This window comes from Mauremys mutica, chromosome 22 (genome assembly GCF_020497125.1).
Source record: "Mauremys mutica isolate MM-2020 ecotype Southern chromosome 22, ASM2049712v1, whole genome shotgun sequence".
NCBI lineage: Eukaryota > Metazoa > Chordata > Testudines > Geoemydidae > Mauremys > Mauremys mutica.
The window spans coordinates 21,947,412-21,965,793 of NC_059093.1; the positions used below are offsets into that span (position 1 = coordinate 21,947,412).

At 46.8% G+C, this 18,382-nt stretch overlaps 10 non-coding genes across 10 annotated transcripts; all 10 read left to right on the forward strand.

Annotated features, from left to right (window-relative positions):
- The first annotated feature begins 677 nt into the window (after window positions 1–677).
- TRNAL-CAA lies at window positions 678–786 on the forward strand. The gene is made up of 2 exons: window positions 678–715; window positions 741–786. It is a non-coding gene; the product is annotated as a tRNA-Leu (tRNA).
- Window positions 787–2,272: 1,486 nt separating this feature from the next.
- Window positions 2,273–2,345, forward strand: TRNAK-CUU. Its single transcript has one exon. It is a non-coding gene; the product is annotated as a tRNA-Lys (tRNA).
- Window positions 2,346–2,995: 650 nt separating this feature from the next.
- On the forward strand, window positions 2,996–3,067 carry TRNAE-UUC. Its single transcript has one exon. It is a non-coding gene; the product is annotated as a tRNA-Glu (tRNA).
- Window positions 3,068–6,998: 3,931 nt separating this feature from the next.
- TRNAL-CAA lies at window positions 6,999–7,107 on the forward strand. Its single transcript has 2 exons — window positions 6,999–7,036; window positions 7,062–7,107. It is a non-coding gene; the product is annotated as a tRNA-Leu (tRNA).
- A 1,487-nt stretch (window positions 7,108–8,594) lies between these two features.
- TRNAK-CUU lies at window positions 8,595–8,667 on the forward strand. Its single transcript has one exon. It is a non-coding gene; the product is annotated as a tRNA-Lys (tRNA).
- A 653-nt stretch (window positions 8,668–9,320) lies between these two features.
- TRNAE-UUC lies at window positions 9,321–9,392 on the forward strand. The gene has a single exon. It is a non-coding gene; the product is annotated as a tRNA-Glu (tRNA).
- Window positions 9,393–12,286: 2,894 nt separating this feature from the next.
- Window positions 12,287–12,395, forward strand: TRNAL-CAA. The gene is made up of 2 exons: window positions 12,287–12,324; window positions 12,350–12,395. It is a non-coding gene; the product is annotated as a tRNA-Leu (tRNA).
- A 1,486-nt stretch (window positions 12,396–13,881) lies between these two features.
- On the forward strand, window positions 13,882–13,954 carry TRNAK-CUU. The gene has a single exon. It is a non-coding gene; the product is annotated as a tRNA-Lys (tRNA).
- A 650-nt stretch (window positions 13,955–14,604) lies between these two features.
- TRNAE-UUC lies at window positions 14,605–14,676 on the forward strand. The gene has a single exon. It is a non-coding gene; the product is annotated as a tRNA-Glu (tRNA).
- A 2,894-nt stretch (window positions 14,677–17,570) lies between these two features.
- On the forward strand, window positions 17,571–17,679 carry TRNAL-CAA. The gene is made up of 2 exons: window positions 17,571–17,608; window positions 17,634–17,679. It is a non-coding gene; the product is annotated as a tRNA-Leu (tRNA).
- The last annotated feature ends 703 nt before the right edge of the window (window positions 17,680–18,382 follow it).

Below are 18,382 nucleotides of genomic sequence, written 5' to 3' on the forward strand. Positions count from 1 at the left end.
TCGTTGGAACAGTGGAGCGCGGCTTAGCTGACCTCCACTTCTCTAGCTACTCGTAGTTTCTCTCGTTAATAATGTATATACAGATCAGATTTACATAGTTGTAGTTAACTTTATTCGTTTGTAGTATAGTTAGTGTATATAGTTCATACTATATATATGAATCATTCGACATCACTCTCTCCCTTTGAGTCTCAGAGCATAACGGAATCCACTCTTTGTCCTCTCAACCAGCTGAGGCGGTCTTGGACCTTTAGTACATCATGAAGACAAGACAAGAATGAGACATGCATACAAATAGGAGGCATATATTCAGTAGGTTAGAACCTTTGTTATGATACCTTACAAGAGACCTTTTGCATCAAGCATATTCCACTTACATCATACTCACACTTATAAGCATCTTTTCATAAAACGTATGGAGTGCAACGTCACCGGGTGCCTCTGTCCTAGTGTCTATTCTGCCTCTGTCCTAGTGTCCATCTAATAAGTGAGGGGGGAGATTAGAACACCTCAGAAGGCACAGGGTTGTAGGAAACCTGAAACTTTAGATGAGGGTGATGGTGTCTAAAAACCAGATGTGATGTAGGTGTTGAACGAGAGATGCTGTCTTGGTCTCCTTGAGCGGCTCATACAATATTGAAGAAAAGGAGGGTTGAGAGAGCTGCTTTTGTCCCAGCGTCAGGATGGCCGAGTGGTCTAAGGCGCCAGACTCAAGGCTCTGTCTTTCCCACAACTGGGGCTTCTGGTCTCCTGCAGGAGGCGTGGGTTCAAATCCCACTCCTGACACAACCTCTTGATTCCACCTCAAGAGGTGGCCTGGTTTCAATTGCCCTTGTAACATATTGGAAGAGCCCTCGTTTAGGAGCTTTCTTAGAGTAGCGGCAAGAGAAGTTAGAGGGAATCGTAAATACCTTCGGAATCCATGCGCTCAAGGCACCTAGTTGGGTAAATTCCAGTTTATTCCCCACCAGAAAGTTGGCATTGCTTGATCTTGGGCAGGTATGGATGTCAAACATATACAGGTGGAGGAAGAAGGGAGCAGTACAGTAGACACTGATAAAGGGAAGGTAAGACTCTTAGTCTCAGGGTTTGGGCTTGAGCCCTAAACTGGGTGCTCTACGTACTCTGGTTTGGCTGCTTCATGAGGGCACAGAATTGACAACATAGGGAGCAGAGACAGGAGGCAGCTACAACCAAGAGCCCTGTTAGATTGTGTCAACATCCTATCAGGAGGTCTCAAAGCCTCTCTCTCCGTTTGTATCTCAGAAATTCTATCCGCTCCAGGATCTTTCTCCATCAAAGAGCCGCTAGGTAGGCAGAAGAAGAGGTGGAGAGGGTTGCGATGGAGGTAACTAAAGCAGAGAAGAATTGTTCCTCTTGGGATTTTTTGTGTTTCTCTTGTGATCCTGACGGAGGAACCGGAAGCATCATTTGATTTTTTTCTGGCTACTTTCTGTCCAACAGATTAAGTTGGTCCATTGTCCATTCCCCTCAGGGGTTAAGAGCTGGAACCCCTGTGCTCAGGGTCACAACCTTAGCCCAACCGAAGGCACTGAAACAAACTCAAATGATGCTTCAGCTTCCTCCCTCAGCATCACAAGACCAACACAAAGAAAACTCCCGAGGAACGGGGCTCTGAGCATTGCCAGGTTGTGAGTTCCGTGCCCTCAGGAAGCAGCCAAAATGCTCGAACCCCCACCCGCTTCTCTTGGACCGCTGGCAACATGGTGTTTGCACAGGAGCCGCAAGCCCGTCTTTCCTGTCTTTGTCTATCCCGGCCCCTTCCCCCCAAATGCTTTCATCGGACGCTGCAGGGACCTAAGGACCTGCAGGTTCCCGCACCCACCTCCTAAAGCAAACAGTCCTTCCCTTCTCTGACATTCCTGGAGCCGCACATCCTTGGAGGAGTTTTACCCCAGGGGGTTCTGATTCCCTGCGAAAAGATGTGTCTGGCGGCCGGCGGGGAACTGTCTTCTCTGCCCCCTCTTTGGGCGCTGAGAAGCTTTTTCTGAGCAACAGCACCTCCTCCTGGTGGGAGAATCCTAAATTCCACCCTCCCACCCAGGTTTCTCTGAGCAGCTGCTAGATGAACCCCACTTCTCTGGTCTAGACACCAGCATCTAACTAGCCTTGGAACGGGCCCTGTTTGCTAGCTGGAGAGCGAAGGAACCAGGAAAGAAGGCAAATGTCAGGAAACGAATCTCAGCACGCAAAGAAACTTCCTTCGCTCTTCTTTTGCACTGTCTGTGCCTTTGTGAGCCCTTGATGCCTAGCCCGACTAGCTCAGTCGGTAGAGCATGAGACTCTTAATCTCAGGGTCGTGGGTTCGAGCCCCACGTTGGGCGTTTGATCTTGCACTCTTCGACATCACTCTCTCCCTTTGAGTCTCAGAGCATAACGGAATCCACTCTTTGTCCTCTCAACCAGCTGAGGCGGTCTCGGACCTTTAGTACATCATGAAGACAAGACACATTGACAATTCCATGGTCCTAAGAGAGTTGAGTCTCTTCTAGCCCAGGCAAGAGAGGGAAAAAATAACCTTTCAGAAGCTGATTGCCCCCCACCCCCTGAGCAGCCATCTAGAGCTTCTCTACTTATTTCTATATCTTTGCCAGCGCTCAGTAGTTGAGATAACTGCTTCTTTCTCAAATCCTCCACCAGCCCTCTTCATTGGGATGGAGATTGCTTAAGGCTGACGATTCCACCACATCTTATTCATCCCTCGTACATTTCTGTAAGCCCATGGAGAGTAAAACAAGATAGCAATAAAACTGTTTTTTTTTAAAAAAAGACGTGGCCTCAATGTATAACAATACTGGAAATTGTTTTAATATGTTTTCTGTGTCTTTTTCATATCAGTGCTAAAAATAGGAAGGGAACCGTAAGGAAACGAAGAACTCAGAGCTTGTGTTAACCTCCTTTGAAGACGAACGAATGGCCTCAGTTGGACAGAAAGTAGGCCTAGAAAGTTATGCCCAACCCCCCAAATGTCATCTCCCTGGTGGTCTAGTGGTTAGGATTTGGCGCTTTCACCGCCACGGCCCGGGTTCGATTCCCGGTCAGGGAGTTACCCTCTTCAACAAAAGTCTACCTTGCCTTCCTCACTTTGGAGTTCAAGCGGAAGAATGCAACTTCCTGGCCTCCTTCAGAATGCTTGGAAACTCTTTGGAGGCCATGGGGAAAGCAAAGCTTCCACCTACTACAATATGGCTATCTGCCCCTTAAAGCCCAGCCTCTGCACCCTTTTACACAAATACACTTACTTGTGCAAACAATTTAGTTCTTCCTTCTTACCGAGCCTAACCTAAATTAGAACAACATTGCACTTTGACCCAAGATCTTTTTCTTTTCTTTTCACTTTTCTTGGTGAAACCAAACCAAACCAAACAATCATTTTGGGTCCACCAAAATATTTCACTAAATATAATATTCATCCAAAAACCTTTCACCCAGCGCTATATACAAGTCTTTGGAAGTAACACCCCGGAGAAAGATCATTAAGCTTTTCCATTCCTAAGATCTATCCGCTGAAGGCTTCTGAGCATGGGCTATGGGCCTTTCACCTCTAGGCCAGTGGTTACCCTCTTGCTCAGGTGGCTACTGATGAAAGGCAATGTGGTTTAGTGGCAGATCCATTTCAGCCTCCCTCTTCCAATGTCTACAGGAGGGTGTTTGTTTCGCATTGCATCTAAGAAACAAATCAATTCTCTTGAAACCTCAACCTGGAATCAAGGTGATTGTAGGTCAAGGAAGGAAGGTTTTATTCATCCTGTTCTAGTAAATGCTCAAAGTTGCGATGCTTCTTGGAGCTTCCAGACACATTGGCCAGAATTTTCAGAAGGTCTCACACCCACCGCTAGCGCCAGATTTGCAGAAGAACTAGGCTCCCAGTTAGGCACTAAAATCTTTAGCCAGATTGTCAAAAAGGCTCAACCTATTTTTCCAAAAGATGAGTTATTTTGGAAAAAAAGCTTGTAAAGATTGTGGGTGCTGGTTACTTGTCTATGTGGCCCACACTGCTGGAGTTGGAGGTTCACCATTGTTTTCTCAGAATGCGGTGTCCGTAGTCTGCCTCAGTTCTGGTGTCCATCTTTTATTCTCCTAATAAATTAGCAGGGAGACTAAAACAACATCGGACTCACAGGGCTCCCGGAAACCTGCCGATTTGGCTCACGGTGAAGGTGTATACAAATCATCTGTGCTGTAGAAGGGCTCTGGGAGTTGAAAGAGTTGTGAATTTAACCCTCTAGGTTTCGGGCCTAATCTGAAACTGTTTCAAAACCAATTCCTTAAATAGACCATAGTTTGAAGCATCAGCAATAGGCATCTTACTGAATATATCCAGAGCTTTCCCAGCCAATTTGGCAACCAAAGTTGTCATCTTCCCTTTCCCGAATAAGCACTTTGTCTGTCCTCCGGGCAACATGCTTAAAAATCACTACCAGTGTCTCAAAGCAATCAGCTGTGCACATATCCTGCTCGACTACGCCACTGTGATGGGTTTGGTCCCAGAGATCCCCTTGGGACTGAAATTACTTCTGAGCCCGTTTTCCCTGCCAGCTTGGGACTCCAGAACCCTGCCTTGTTGAGCCAGACACCCTAGCCTGCTGCAACACAGACCCAGGCTCTGGGCCACACCCCCAAAGCTGCAGACTTTAACTCAAAACAGCTCAGCACCTGTCTCCAGCACCCAGCTCCCAGTGGGATCCAAAACCCCAAATAAATCCCTTGTACTCTCTATAAAGCTTATACAGGGTAAATTCCTAAATTCTTCACCCTCTAGATCACTGATAGAGAGAGATGCACAGCTGTTTGCTCCCCCAGGGATTAATCACTTCCTCTGGGTTTATTAATAAACAAAAGTCATTTTTATTAAGGTTAAAAAGTAGGAGTTAAGTGATTTCAAGTAATAACAGACAGAACAAAGGAAGTCACCAAGCAAACTAAAACAAAACACGCAAGCCTAAGCCTAATACATTAAGAAACTGATTCCAGGGAATAGCTCACCCTCAGAGGTGTTCCAATCAGCTTCTTTCAAAGACTAGACTCCTGCCTAGTCTGGGCCCAATCCTTTCCCCTGCTTCGGTCTTTGTTACTTCCAGCAGACATCTTAGGTTTTCTCATGACTGGCAGGGGTTTTCTCATGACTGGCAGCCCCTTTGTCCTGCTTCACCCCCTTTTATAGCTTTGGCATAAGGCGGGAATCTTTTGTCTCTCCGGGTCCTCACCCTTCCTTCTAAACGGAAAAATACCAGATTTAAGATGGATTCCACTATCGTGGTCTCTGTAAGACCCCTACTTTCCATTCTTCCTGGGTTGGCCCACACGTACACAGGAAGGTTTGCAGGTCAATAAACCATTTACAACCAATTGTCAATGGGAGCCGTCAAGGTTTTAAACCGCCATTAGTGGCCCACGCTTTGCACAATTACAATAGGACCTCAGAGTTAGACTTCATATTTCCAGCTTCAGAGACAAGAATGAGACATGCATACAAATAGGAGGCATATATTCAGTAGGTTAGAACCTTTGTTATGATACCTTACAAGAGACCTTTTGCATCAAGCATATTCCACTTACATCATACTCACACTTATAAGCATCTTTTCATAAAACGTATGGAGTGCAACGTCACCGGGTGCCCTACCTACCCTGCTTTCGCTGCTTCCTGATGGCACAGAATTGACAACAAAAGAGCCAGGCTAGGAGGCTTCTAAAACCGAGAGAGCTGTTCTATCGCGTCCACATCCTCTCAGGAGGTGACAAACCCCCTCTCTCCGTTTCCATCCCCCAAATCCTATCAGCTCAATGAGTTTTGTCCCTGGAAGAGCCTCGAGGGAGGCAGAAGAAGCGGAGAGGATTGCGTTGGGGGTAAATAAAACAGAGACGAGTTGTTCCTCTTGGGATTTTGGTGTGTTTCCCTGGTGATCCTGACGGAGGAACGGGAAGCATAATTCCATTTTTTTCAATGCCTCGGTTTGGGTTCAGCTGGTGAACTCTCTGCTCTTGTTCTCACAGGGGAATGGAGACTGGACCGGTTTCCCAATTTGGACAGAAAGTGGCTTGCCAAAGCCGAGGAGAGCCTGCTTCCTGCCTGCACCGAGTTGACAAACTGGGGAAGCCAAAGCTGAGAGACCCCGTAGACGAAGTCAGAGTGCTATCCGCTCACATGGAGGGGGAGCACAAGCCCTCCCTGGGTTTCTCTGCCCAAATTATAATCAGTTGAGTGATTTTCCTGGACGAGCCTCTAGGTAGGCAGAAGAAGAAGTGAAGAGGGTTGCGATGGGGTAAATGAAAGCCGAGGACTCTTCCTCTTGAGATGTCTTTGTCTTGCTCTTGTGATTCTGATGGATGAACCTAAAGCGTCATTTGAGCGTGTTTCAGTGCTTTTCCTCGGGCTCAGGTTGTGATGCTGAGCACAGGGGTTCCTTCACTCTCTCTGCTTGGACCCTCTGTAATGGGGAACGGACCAGCTTTCGAAAGAGCCTAGTGGAGCTGAACGAAAACAGCAATAAACATCCAGGTTCACCCTAGATTAATCTTTTGTCCCCAATTTTCTTGGGGAAACAAAACAAAAACATGGTTTTCTTAAGAACTCAACACCCATTCAGGCTCCAAACTCTTTTGCAAGATTTCCAGAAGGGCTCAACACCCTGAGTGCTGAGCTAGTTTGGGAAAAAAACCCAAACAAGGCCGGTACCAATTGTGAGTGCTGGCTCTTGACTCTGTGGCCCACCGTGCGGGAGGTTGAGGTTCTCATTAAGCTAAGTGTCTCTATTCTGCCTCTGTCCTAGTGTCCATCTAATAAGTGAGGGGGGAGATTAGAACACCTCAGAAGGCACAGGGTTGTAGGAAACCTGAAACTTTAGATGAGGGTGATGGTGTCTAAAAACCAGATGTGATGTAGGTGTTGAACGAGAGATGCTGTCTTGGTCTCCTTGAGCGGCTCATACAATATTGAAGAAAAGGAGGGTTGAGAGAGCTGCTTTTGTCCCAGCGTCAGGATGGCCGAGTGGTCTAAGGCGCCAGACTCAAGGCTCTGTCTTTCCCACAACTGGGGCTTCTGGTCTCCTGCAGGAGGCGTGGGTTCAAATCCCACTCCTGACACAACCTCTTGATTCCACCTCAAGAGGTGGCCTGGTTTCAATTGCCCTTGTAACATATTGGAAGAGCCCTCGTTTAGGAGCTTTCTTAGAGTAGCGGCAAGAGAAGTTAGAGGGAATCGTAAATACCTTCGGAATCCATGCGCTCAAGGCACCTAGTTGGGTAAATTCCAGTTTATTCCCCACCAGAAAGTTGGCATTGCTTGATCTTGGGCAGGTATGGATGTCAAACATATACAGGTGGAGGAAGAAGGGAGCAGTACAGTAGACACTGATAAAGGGAAGGTAAGACTCTTAGTCTCAGGGTTTGGGCTTGAGCCCTAAACTGGGTGCTCTACGTACTCTGGTTTGGCTGCTTCATGAGGGCACAGAATTGACAACATAGGGAGCAGAGACAGGAGGCAGCTACAACCAAGAGCCCTGTTAGATTGTGTCAACATCCTATCAGGAGGTCTCAAAGCCTCTCTCTCCGTTTGTATCTCAGAAATTCTATCCGCTCCAGGATCTTTCTCCATCAAAGAGCCGCTAGGTAGGCAGAAGAAGAGGTGGAGAGGGTTGCGATGGAGGTAACTAAAGCAGAGAAGAATTGTTCCTCTTGGGATTTTTTGTGTTTCTCTTGTGATCCTGACGGAGGAACCGGAAGCATCATTTGATTTTTTTCTGGCTACTTTCTGTCCAACAGATTAAGTTGGTCCATTGTCCATTCCCCTCAGGGGTTAAGAGCTGGAACCCCTGTGCTCAGGGTCACAACCTTAGCCCAACCGAAGGCACTGAAACAAACTCAAATGATGCTTCAGCTTCCTCCCTCAGCATCACAAGACCAACACAAAGAAAGCTCCCGAGGAACGGGGCTCTGAGCATTGCCAGGTTGTGAGTTCCGTGCCCTCAGGAAGCAGCCAAAATGCTCGAAACCCCCACCCGCTTCTCTTGGACCGCTGGCAACATGGTGTTTGCACAGGAGCCGCAAGCCCGTCTTTCCTGTCTTTGTCTATCCTGGCCCCTTCCCCCCAAATGCTTTCATCGGACGCTGCAGGGACCTAAGGACCTGCAGGTTCCCGCACCCACCTCCTAAAGCAAACAGTCCTTCCCTTCTCTGACATTCCTGGAGCCGCACATCCTTGGAGGAGTTTTACCCCAGGGGGTTCTGATTCCCTGCGAAAAGATGTGTCTGGCGGCCGGCGGGGAACTGTCTTCTCTGCCCCCTCTTTGGGCGCTGAGAAGCTTTTTCTGAGCAACAGCACCTCCTCCTGGTGGGAGAATCCTAAATTCCACCCTCCCACCCAGGTTTCTCTGAGCAGCTGCTAGATGAACCCCACTTCTCTGGTCTAGACACCAGCATCTAACTAGCCTTGGAACGGGCCCTGTTTGCTAGCTGGAGAGCGAAGGAACCAGGAAAGAAGGCAAATGTCAGGAAACGAATCTCAGCACGCAAAGAAACTTCCTTCGCTCTTCTTTTGCACTGTCTGTGCCTTTGTGAGCCCTTGATGCCTAGCCCGACTAGCTCAGTCGGTAGAGCATGAGACTCTTAATCTCAGGGTCGTGGGTTCGAGCCCCACGTTGGGCGTTTGATCTTGCACTCTTCGACATCACTCTCTCCCTTTGAGTCTCAGAGCATAACGGAATCCACTCTTTGTCCTCTCAAACAGCTGAGGCGGTCTCGGACCTTTAGTACATCATGAAGACAAGACACATTGACAATTCCATGGTCCTAAGAGAGTTGAGTCTCTTCTAGCCCAGGCAAGAGAGGGAAAAAATTAACCTTTCAGAAGCTGATTGCCCCCCCACCCCCTGAGCAGCCATGTAGAGCTTCTCTACTTATTTCTATATCTTCGCCAGCGCTCAGTAGTTGAGATAACTGCTTCTTTCTCAAATCCTCCACCAGCCCTCTTCATTGGGATGGAGATTGCTTAAGGCTGACGATTCCACCACATCTTATTCATCCCTCGTACATTTCTGTAAGCCCATGGAGAGTAAAACAAGATAGCAATAAAACTGTTTTTTTTTTAAAAAAAGACGTGGCCTCAATGTATAACAATACTGGAAATTGTTTTAATATGTTTTCTGTGTCTTTTTCATATCAGTGCTAAAAATAGGAAGGGAACCGTAAGGAAACGAAGAACTCAGAGCTTGTGTTAACCTCCTTTGAAGACGAACGAATGGCCTCAGTTGGACAGAAAGTAGGCCTAGAAAGTTATGCCCAACCCCCCAAATGTCATCTCCCTGGTGGTCTAGTGGTTAGGATTTGGCGCTTTCACCGCCACGGCCCGGGTTCGATTCCCGGTCAGGGAGTTACCCTCTTCAACAAAAGTCTACCTTGCCTTCCTCACTTTGGAGTTCAAGCGGAAGAATGCAACTTCCTGGCCTCCTTCAGAATGCTTGGAAACTCTTTGGAGGCCATGGGGAAAGCAAAGCTTCCACCTACTACAATATGGCTATCTGCCCCTTAAAGCCCAGCCTCTGCACCCTTTTACACAAATACACTTACTTGTGCAAACAATTTAGTTCTTCCTTCTTACCGAGCCTAACCTAAATTAGAACAACATTGCACTTTGACCCAAGATCTTTTTCTTTTCTTTTCACTTTTCTTGGTGAAACCAAACCAAACCAAACAATCATTTTGGGTCCACCAAAATATTTCACTAAATATAATATTCATCCAAAAACCTTTCACCCAGCGCTATATACAAGTCTTTGGAAGTAACACCCCGGAGAAAGATCATTAAGCTTTTCCATTCCTAAGATCTATCCGCTGAAGGCTTCTGAGCATGGGCTATGGGCCTTTCACCTCTAGGCCAGTGGTTACCCTCTTGCTCAGGTGGCTACTGATGAAAGGCAATGTGGTTTAGTGGCAGATCCATTTCAGCCTCCCTCTTCCAATGTCTACAGGAGGGTGTTTGTTTCGCATTGCATCTAAGAAACAAATCAATTCTCTTGAAACCTCAACCTGGAATCAAGGTGATTGTAGGTCAAGGAAGGAAGGTTTTATTCATCCTGTTCTAGTAAATGCTCAAAGTTGCGATGCTTCTTGGAGCTTCCAGACACATTGGCCAGAATTTTCAGAAGGTCTCACACCCACCGCTAGGGCCAGATTTGCAGAAGAACTAGGCTCCCAGTTAGGCACTAAAATCTTTAGCCAGATTGTCAAAAAGGCTCAACCTATTTTTCCAAAAGATGAGTTATTTTGGAAAAAAGCTTGTAAAGATTGTGGGTGCTGGTTACTTGTCTATGTGGCCCACACTGCTGGAGTTGGAGGTTCACCATTGTTTTCTCAGAATGCGGTGTCCGTAGTCTGCCTCAGTTCTGGTGTCCATCTTTTATTCTCCTAATAAATTAGCAGGGAGACTAAAACAACATCGGACTCACAGGGCTCCCGGAAACCTGCCGATTTGGCTCACGGTGAAGGTGTATACAAATCATCTGTGCTGTAGAAGGGCTCTGGGAGTTGAAAGAGTTGTGAATTTAACCCTCTAGGTTTCGGGCCTAATCTGAAACTGTTTCAAAACCAATTCCTTAAATAGACCATAGTTTGAAGCATCAGCAATAGGCATCTTACTGAATATATCCAGAGCTTTCCCAGCCAATTTGGCAACCAAAGTTGTCATCTTCCCTTTCCCGAATAAGCACTTTGTCTGTCCTCCGGGCAACATGCTTAAAAATCACTACCAGTGTCTCAAAGCAATCAGCTGTGCACATATCCTGCTCGACTACGCCACTGTGATGGGTTTGGTCACAGAGATCCCCTTGGGACTGAAATTACTTCTGAGCCCGTTTTCCCTGCCAGCTTGGGACTCCAGAACCCTGCCTTGTTGAGCCAGACACCCTAGCCTGCTGCAACACAGACCCAGGCTCTGGGCCACACCCCCAAAGCTGCAGACTTTAACTCAAAACAGCTCAGCACCTGTCTCCAGCACCCAGCTCCCAGTGGGATCCAAAACCCCAAATAAATCCCTTGTACTCTCTATAAAGCTTATACAGGGTAAATTCCTAAATTCTTCACCCTCTAGATCACTGATAGAGAGAGATGCACAGCTGTTTGCTCCCCCAGGGATTAATCACTTCCTCTGGGTTTATTAATAAACAAAAGTCATTTTTATTAAGGTTAAAAAGTAGGAGTTAAGTGATTTCAAGTAATAACAGACAGAACAAAGGAAGTCACCAAGCAAACTAAAACAAAACACGCAAGCCTAAGCCTAATACATTAAGAAACTGATTCCAGGGAATAGCTCACCCTCAGAGGTGTTCCAATCAGCTTCTTTCAAAGACTAGACTCCTGCCTAGTCTGGGCCCAATCCTTTCCCCTGCTTCGGTCTTTGTTACTTCCAGCAGACATCTTAGGTTTTCTCATGACTGGCAGGGGTTTTCTCATGACTGGCAGCCCCTTTGTCCTGCTTCACCCCCTTTTATAGCTTTGGCATAAGGCGGGAATCTTTTGTCTCTCCGGGTCCTCACCCTTCCTTCTAAACGGAAAAATACCAGATTTAAGATGGATTCCACTATCGTGGTCTCTGTAAGACCCCTACTTTCCATTCTTCCTGGGTTGGCCCACACGTACACAGGAAGGTTTGCAGGTCAATAAACCATTTACAACCAATTGTCAATGGGAGCCGTCAAGGTTTTAAACCGCCATTAGTGGCCCACGCTTTGCACAATTACAATAGGACCTCAGAGTTAGACTTCATATTTCCAGCTTCAGAGACAAGAATGAGACATGCATACAAATAGGAGGCATATATTCAGTAGGTTAGAACCTTTGTTATGATACCTTACAAGAGACCTTTTGCATCAAGCATATTCCACTTACATCATACTCACACTTATAAGCATCTTTTCATAAAACGTATGGAGTGCAACGTCACCGGGTGCCCTACCTACCCTGCTTTCGCTGCTTCCTGATGGCACAGAATTGACAACAAAAGAGCCAGGCTAGGAGGCTTCTAAAACCGAGAGAGCTAAGTGTCTCTATTCTGCCTCTGTCCTAGTGTCCATCTAATAAGTGAGGGGGGAGATTAGAACACCTCAGAAGGCACAGGGTTGTAGGAAATCTGAAACTTTAGATGAGGGTGATGGTGTCTAAAAACCAGATGTGATGTAGGTGTTGAACGAGAGATGCTGTCTTGGTCTCCTTGAGCGGCTCATACAATATTGAAGAAAAGGAGGGTTGAGAGAGCTGCTTTTCTCCCAGCGTCAGGATGGCCGAGTGGTCTAAGGCGCCAGACTCAAGGCTTTGTCTTTCCCACAACTGGGGCTTCTGGTCTCCTGCAGGAGACGTGGGTTCAAATCCCACTCCTGACACAACCTCTTGATTCCACCTCAAGAGGTGGCCTGGTTTCAATTGCCCTTGTAACATATTGGAAGAGCCCTCGTTTAGGAGCTTTCTTAGAGTAGCGGCAAGAGAAGTTAGAGGGAATCGTAAATACCTTCGGAATCCATGCGCTCAAGGCACCTAGTTGGGTAAATTCCAGTTTATTCCCCACCAGAAAGTTGGCATTGCTTGATCTTGGGCAGGTATGGATGTCAAACATATACAGGTGGAGGAAGAAGGGAGCAGTACAGTAGAGACTGATAAAGGGAAGGTAAGACTCTTAGTCTCAGGGTTTGGGCTTGAGCCCTAAACTGGGTGCTCTACGTACTCTGGTTTGGCTGCTTCATGAGGGCACAGAATTGACAACATAGGGAGCAGAGACAGGAGGCAGCTACAACCAAGAGCCCTGTTAGATTGTGTCAACATCCTATCAGGAGGTCTCAAAGCCTCTCTCTCCGTTTGTATCTCAGAAATTCTATCCGCTCCAGGATCTTTCTCCATCAAAGAGCCGCTAGGTAGGCAGAAGAAGAGGTGGAGAGGGTTGCGATGGAGGTAACTAAAGCAGAGAAGAATTGTTCCTCTTGGGATTTTTTGTGTTTCTCTTGTGATCCTGACGGAGGAACCGGAAGCATCATTTGATTTTTTTCTGGCTACTTTCTGTCCAACAGATTAAGTTGGTCCATTGTCCATTCCCCTCAGGGGTTAAGAGCTGGAACCCCTGTGCTCAGGGTCACAACCTTAGCCCAACCGAAGGCACTGAAACAAACTCAAATGATGCTTCAGCTTCCTCCCTCAGCATCACAAGACCAACACAAAGAAAACTCCCGAGGAACGGGGCTCTGAGCATTGCCAGGTTGTGAGTTCCGTGCCCTCAGGAAGCAGCCAAAATGCTCGAACCCCCACCCGCTTCTCTTGGACCGCTGGCAACATGGTGTTTGCACAGGAGCCGCAAGCCCGTCTTTCCTGTCTTTGTCTATCCCGGCCCCTTCCCCCCAAATGCTTTCATCGGACGCTGCAGGGACCTAAGGACCTGCAGGTTCCCGCACCCACCTCCTAAAGCAAACAGTCCTTCCCTTCTCTGACATTCCTGGAGCCGCACATCCTTGGAGGAGTTTTACCCCAGGGGGTTCTGATTCCCTGCGAAAAGATGTGTCTGGCGGCCAGCGGGGAACTGTCTTCTCTGCCCCCTCTTTGGGCGCTGAGAAGCTTTTTCTGAGCAACAGCACCTCCTCCTGGTGGGAGAATCCTAAATTCCACCCTCCCACCCAGGTTTCTCTGAGCAGCTGCTAGATGAACCCCACTTCTCTGGTCTAGACACCAGCATCTAACTAGCCTTGGAACGGGCCCTGTTTGCTAGCTGGAGAGCGAAGGAACCAGGAAAGAAGGCAAATGTCAGGAAACGAATCTCAGCACGCAAAGAAACTTCCTTCGCTCTTCTTTTGCACTGTCTGTGCCTTTGTGAGTCCTTGATGCTTAGCCCGACTAGCTCAGTCGGTAGAGCATGAGACTCTTAATCTCAGGGTCGTGGGTTCGAACCCTACGTTGGCCGTTTGATCTTGCACTCTTCGACATCACTCTCTCCCTTTGAGTCTCAGAGCATAACGGAATCCACTCTTTGTCCTCTCAACCAGCTGAGGCTGTCTCGGACCTTTAGTACATCATGAAGACAAGACACATTGACAATTCCATGGTCCTAAGAGAGTTGAGTCTCTTCTAGCCCAGGCAAGAGAGGGAAAAAATAACCTTTCAGAAGCTGATTGCCCCCCACCCCCTGAGCAGCCATCTAGAGCTTCTCTACTTATTTCTATATCTTTGCCAGCACTCAGTAGTTGAGATAACTGCTTCTTTCTCAAATCCTCCACCAGCCCTCTTCATTGGGATAGAGATTGCTTAAGGCTGACGATTCCACCACATCTTATTAATCCCTCGTACATTTCTGTAAGCCCATGGAGAGTAAAAAAAGATAGCAATAAAACTGTTTTTTTTTTAAAAAAGACGTGGCCTCAATGTATAACAATACTGGAAATTGTTTTAATATGTTTTCTGTGTCTTTTTCATATCAGTGCTAAAAATAGGAAGGGAACCGTAAGGAAACGAAGAACTCAGAGCTTGTGTTAACCTCCTTTGAAGACGAACGAATGGCCTCAGTTGGACAGAAAGTAGGCCTAGAAAGTTATGCCCAACCCCCCAAATGTCATCTCCCTGGTGGTCTAGTGGTTAGGATTTGGCGCTTTCACCGCCACGGCCCGGGTTCGATTCCCGGTCAGGGAGTTACCCTCTTCAACAAAAGTCTACCTTGCCTTCCTCACTTTGGAGTTCAAGTGGAAGAATGCAACTTCCTGGCCTCCTTCAGAATGCTTGGAAACTCTTTAGAGGCCATGGGGAAAGCAAAGCTTCCACCTACTACAATATTGCTATCTGCCCCTTAAAGACCAGCCTCTGCACCCTTTTACACAAATACACTTACTTGTGCAAACAATTTAGTTCTTCCTTCTTACCGAGCCTAACCTAAATTAGAACAACATTGCACTTTGACCCAAGATCTTTTTCTTTTCTTTTCACTTTTCTTGGTGAAACCAAACCAAACCAAACAATCATTTTGGGTCCACCAAAATATTTCACTAAATATAATATTCATCCAAAAACCTTTCACCCAGCGCTATATACAAGTCTTTGGAAGTAACACCCCAGAGAAAGATCATTAAGCTTTTCCATTCCTAAGATCTAGCCGCTGAAGGCTTCTGAGCATGGGCTATGGGCCTTTCACCTCTAGGCCAGTGGTTACCCTCTTGCTCAGGTGGCTACTGATGAAAGGCAATGTGGTTTAGTGGCAGATCCATTTCAGCCTCCCTCTTCCAATGTCTACAGGAGGGTGTTTGTTTCGCATTGCATCTAAGAATCAAATCAATTCTCTTGAAACCTCAACCTGGAATCAAGGTGATTGTAGGTCAAGGAAGGAAGGTTTTGTTCATCCTGTTCTAGTAAATGCTCAAAGTTGCGATGCTTCTTGGAGCTTCCAGACACATTGGCCAGAATTTTCAGAAGGTCTCACACCCACCGCTAGGGCCAGATTTGCAGAAGAACTAGGCTCCCAGTTAGGCACTAAAATCTTTAGCCAGATTGTCAAAAAGGCTCAACCTATTTTTCCAAAAGACGAGTTATTTTGGAAAAAAGCTTGTAAAGATTGTGGGTGCTGGTTACTTGTCTATGTGGCCCACACTGCTGGAGTTGGAGGTTCACCATTGTTTTCTCAGAATGCGGTGTCCGTAGTCTGCCTCAGTTCTGGTGTCCATCTTTTATTCTCCTAATAAATTAGCAGGGAGACTAAAACAACATCGGACTCACAGGGCTCCCGGAAACCTGCCGATTTGGCTCACGGTGAAGGTGTATACAAATCATCTGTGCTGTAGAAGGGCTCTGGGAGTTGAAAGAGTTGTGAATTTAACCCTCTAGGTTTCGGGCCTAATCTGAAACTGTTTCAAAACCAATTCCTTAAATAGACCATAGTTTGAAGCATCAGCAATAGGCATCTTACTGAATATATCCAGAGCTTTCCCAGCCAATTTGGCAACCAAAGTTGTCATCTTCCCTTTCCCGAATAAGCACTTTGTCTGTCCTCCGGGCAACATGCTTAAAAATCACTACCAGTGTCTCAAAGCAATCAGCTGTGCACATATCCTGCTCGACTACGCCACTGTGATGGGTTTGGTCACAGAGATCCCCTTGGGACTGAAATTACTTCTGAGCCCGTTTTCCCTGCCAGCTTGGGACTCCAGAACCCTGCCTTGTTGAGCCAGACACCCTAGCCTGCTGCAACACAGACCCAGGCTCTGGGCCACACCCCCAAAGCTGCAGACTTTAACTCAAAACAGCTCAGCACCTGTCTCCAGCACCCAGCTCCCAGTGGGATCCAAAACCCCAAATAAATCCCTTGTACTCTCTATAAAGCTTATACAGGGTAAATTCCTAAATTCTTCACCCTCTAGATCACTGATAGAGAGAGATGCACAGCTGTTTGCTCCCCCAGGGATTAATCACTTCCTCTGGGTTTATTAATAAACAAAAGTCATTTTTATTAAGGTTAAAAAGTAGGAGTTAAGCGATTTCAAGTAATAACAGACAGAACAAAGGAAGTCACCAAGCAAACTAAAACAAAACACGCAAGCCTAAGCCTAATACATTAAGAAACTGATTCCAGGGAATAGCTCACCCTCAGAGGTGTTCCAATCAGCTTCTTTCAAAGACTAGACTCCTGCCTAGTCTGGGCCCAATCCTTTCCCCTGCTTCGGTCTTTGTTACTTCCAGCAGACATCTTAGGTTTTCTCATGACTGGCAGGGGTTTTCTCATGACTGGCAGCCCCTTTGTCCTGCTTCACCCCCTTTTATAGCTTTGGCATAAGGCGGGAATCTTTTGTCTCTCCGGGTCCTCACCCTTCCTTCTAAACAGAAAAATACCAGATTTAAGATGGATTCCACTATCGTGGTCTCTGTAAGACCCCTACTTTCCATTCTTCCTGGGTTGGCCCACACGTACACAGGAAGGTTTGCAGGTCAATAAACCATTTACAACCAATTGTCAATGGGAGCTGTCAAGGTTTTAAACCGCCATTAGTGGCCCACGCTTTGCACAATTACAATAGGACCTCAGAGTTAGACTTCATATTTCCAGCTTCAGAGACAAGAATGAGACATGCATACAAATAGGAGGCATATATTCAGTAGGTTAGAACCTTTGTTATGATACCTTACAAGAGACCTTTTGCATCAAGCACATTCCACTTACATCATACTCACACTTATAAGCATCTTTTCATAAAACGTATGGAGTGCAACGTCACCGGGTGCCCTACCTACCCTGCTTTCGCTGCTTCCTGATGGCACAGAATTGACAACAAAAGAGCCAGGCTAGGAGGCTTCTAAAACCGAGAGAGCTAAGTGTCTCTATTCTGCCTCTGTCCTAGTGTCCATCTAATAAGTGAGGGGGGAGATTAGAACACCTCAGAAGGCACAGGGTTGTAGGAAATCTGAAACTTTAGATGAGGGTGATGGTGTCTAAAAACCAGATGTGATGTAGGTGTTGAACGAGAGATGCTGTCTTGGTCTCCTTGAGCGGCTCATACAATATTGAAGAAAAGGAGGGTTGAGAGAGCTGCTTTTCTCCCAGCGTCAGGATGGCCGAGTGGTCTAAGGCGCCAGACTCAAAGCTTTGTCTTTCCCACAACTGGGGCTTCTGGTCTCCTGCAGGAGGCGTGGGTTCAAATCCCACTCCTGACACAACCTCTTGATTCCACCTCAAGAGGTGGCCTGGTTTCAATTGCCCTTGTAACATATTGGAAGAGCCCTCGTTTAGGAGCTTTCTTAGAGTAGCGGCAAGAGAAGTTAGAGGGAATCGTAAATACCTTCGGAATCCATGCGCTCAAGGCACCTAGTTGGGTAAATTCCAGTTTATTCCCCACCAGAAAGTTGGCATTGCTTGATCTTGGGCAGGTATGGATGTCAAACATATACAGGTGGAGGAAGAAGGGAGCAGTACAGTAGAGACTGATAAAGGGAAGGTAAGACTCTTAGTCTCAGGGTTTGGGCTTGAGCCCTAAACTGGGTGCTCTACGTACTCTGGTTTGGCTGCTTCATGAGGGCACAGAATTGACAACATAGGGAGCAGAGACAGGAGGCAGCTACAACCAAGAGCCCTGTTAGATTGTGTCAACATCCTATCAGGAGGTCTCAAAGCCTCTCTCTCCGTTTGTATCTCAGAAATTCTATCCGCTCCAGGATCTTTCTCCATCAAAGAGCCGCTAGGTAGGCAGAAGAAGAGGTGGAGAGGGTTGCGATGGAGGTAACTAAAGCAGAGAAGAATTGTTCCTCTTGGGATTTTTTGTGTTTCTCTTGTGATCCTGACGGAGGAACCGGAAGCATCATTTGATTTTTTTCTGGCTACTTTCTGTCCAACAGATTAAGTTGGTCCATTGTCCATTCC